The sequence below is a fragment of the Spermophilus citellus genome (assembly GCF_964194105.1).
Source record: "Spermophilus citellus genome assembly, chromosome: 11".
Taxonomy (NCBI): Eukaryota; Metazoa; Chordata; class Mammalia; order Rodentia; family Sciuridae; genus Spermophilus; species Spermophilus citellus.
In genome coordinates, this window is record NC_138192.1 from 72,989,559 (window position 1) to 72,992,881 (window position 3,323).

Genomic DNA, 3,323 nt, shown 5'->3' on the forward strand with positions numbered 1-3,323 from the left:
AACTTTAAAAAAAAAATAAAGTAAATCAGATTTTTTTAAGTCAAACAACTTTCTGGCTATTAAACTGAAGAAATAGATTTCTGAGATTAACAAAGAATACATTCTTTACAAAAGTAACTTAAGAAAATCACTAAACAACAACAACAACAGATTACAACCCACAAGGAAAGGCAACAAATTCTAAAGATAGAGGAGAATTTGATTTCCAGTTATTATGATTTCCATCATAATATTAAAAATGTACAATTTTCAGCTAAAAATGCAAATATGTACATATATAAGAAAATATGACTTAATCAAAGGAAACTAACACAAAATCTTCTTGAAGAAGCCCAGGCATTCTTGACAAAATTATTTAACCAGCTGTCTCTAAAATGCTTAAGAGCTAATGGACAAAAAAATGATATTCTCATTAAATAGGAAATATTAATAAAATACAGAAATTATAAAGAGGAATCAAATACAAATTTTGGATCTGATAAATAAAAAAACATAACTGAAAAGTCATCACAAGTATTCAATATTCTCCAGAATATTTGAAAAGGCAGATTAATCTACAAACCTAAATATAGATCAAATAAAATTCTCCACCCTTCAGAACAGATGCTTTGAAAAAAGGAATAAAGCCTAGGATTCTTGTGAGATACTATCAAACTTACCAGCATACACATAATAGGAGCTGCAGGAAATGAGAGAAAGAGGCACATAGAATACTTGAAAAAATAATGGCTAAAATCTTTCCAAACTTGACTTAAAAGGAAAAGAAGACTATACATCCAATAAATGCAATGAAACAGAAATGCAAACATGTCCACACACATACAGAACTATAATCATATAAATGTTGAAAAACAAAGAATCTTAAAAGCACCCAGAGATAAGTGATTCATTGAATAAAGGGATTCTCAACTTGTCAACAGCTTATTTCTCATCAGACGTTGTAGAGACCAAAAGGTACTGAGATGATATTTAAAGTGTTGCAGGGTAAAAAAACAAAACCAAAACATTTCAACTAAGAATTCTCTATTTAGCAAAACCATCCTTCCAAAACAACGGCAAAACTAAGATAAAACAAGAGAAACAAATATTGCGGTGTTCATTACTTGCAGTACTGCCCAACAGAAATGCCTAGGACTAGATAGCTTCACTGGTGAATACTACCAATGTTGAAAGAGCTAATATTAATTCTTCTCAAATTCTTCCAAATTATGAAAAAGGAAGAAATATTTCTCAACTCATTCTATGAAGTCAGGATTATCCTGATACCAAAGTTAAAAACACTACAAGAAAACTGTACACAAATATCCCTTAGGAAGATTAATGCAAACATTTTCAATAAAATACTAGCAAATTAAATCCAGCAGCATGTTAAAAGGATTATTCATCATGACCAACTGGGTTCTCCCAGGAAGGCAAGTGTAATTGAAAATAAAAATCATTCAATGTAATACACTACATTCATAGAGGAGGGGGAAAATGCCATCATCAATTCAATTGGAACAGAAAAAGTCATCTGACAAAAAATCAAACACTTTTCTATGATTTAAAAAAAAAAAAAAACACAACAGCAGGGCACAGTGACATACACCTGTAATCCCAGTGGCTCAGGAGTCTGAGATAGGAGGATAGTAAATTCAAAGCCATCCTCAGCAACTTAGCAAGGTGCTAAAGCAACTCAGTGAGACTCTGTCTCTAAATAAAATACAAAATAAGGCTGGCTGGGGATGGGGCTCAGTGGTTGAGTGCCCTTGAGTTCAATTCCTGGTACCAAAAATAAATAAATAAATAAATATCTTCAATATGACAAAGGACATTTATGAAAACCCCATAGCTAACAGAATCAATAGCAAAAACTTCCCCCAAAGGCCATAAATAAGAGATTTGTGTCCTCTTTTGCTGCTTACTATGGTTTAGAAATAAGATGTCCCCATAAAATTCATGTGTTTATTAAGAAAATGTTCAGAGGTGAAATGATTAGGTTATGAGAACTGTGACCTAATTGGTAGATTAATCAAGTTGATAGCTTAAAATTTGAATGGATTACTGGTTGCTAACTGTAAACAGGTGGGATGTGACCAGAGGAAGTAAGCCACTGGAGGCATGCCCTTGAAATTATATTTTGTCCCTGGATATTCCTCCCCACTACCTCTTTCTCTGCTTACCAGCTGCATGAACTGAGCAGCTTTCCTCCACTATGGCCTTCCAACATGATGTTCCCCCTTACCTCAGACCCAGAGCAATGCAGTCAGCCAACCTTGAACGAAGACTCTGAAACTGTGAACTCAAAATTTTCCCCCTCTAAATTGTTCTTGTCAGATGTCTCAGTCACAGCAACAAAAGGCTGACTAACACATTACTTTCATCTAACATTATACCTGGAATTATAATCAAGACTTACTTAAGCAAGAAAAATTTTTAAAAGACATCCAAATTGGAAAAGAGGAACCAAAATATCTTTATTTGTAGGCTATGTAATTCTACCTATTGAAAATTCAAAAGAATCCCAGAGATATTATTAAAGGTAAGAAAAAATTGGCAAAAATGCAGTAGGCAAAAGCAACATGCAAAAATTAGTTGTATTCTATACATTTCAAAGTGAAATTTTAAAAGTAAATTCACTTACTTCAGAGCAAATTTAATGTTGGCGTTATAAGACTTGTATTCTAAAAGCTATAAATCACTGCTGAACGCAATTAAAGAATCCTGGAGACTGGCATAGTGGTGCATGCCTGTAATCCCAGCTACTTGGGAAACTGAAGCAGGAGGATTGCAAGTTTGAGGCTAGCTTGGGCAATTTAGCAAGACCCCGTCTCAAATAGAAAGGGCTGGAAATGTAACTCAGAGTAGAGTGCTTGCCTAGAACATGGAGGGCCTGGGTTCCATTCCCAGTACTGCAAGAAGAAAAAAATATATATAGATGATATAGATATAGATATAGATATAGATATAGATATAGATATAGATATAGATATAGATATATACAGAAAAGAAGGAAGAGGAAACAAAGAAAAGAAGAGCAGTTCTAGAGATGTAATTCAGTGATAGAAATCTTGCCTCGCATGCACAAGGTCCTGGGTTGAATCTGCCGCACCATGAAGGGGAGGGGGAAGAAAATTAAAGAAAACACAAATAAACGGGAAGATATCCCATGTTCATGGATTATAAACAATTTGCTAAAATGGAAATACTCCCCCAAACTATCCCCAGATTAATAATAAAATCCCTATCAAAATCTCAACAGCATTTTTTCCCCCAGAAATGGAAAAGTTAATCCTAAAATTTGTACAGAGTCTTAAGGGATCCCAAGTCTCCCAAAAATAAAT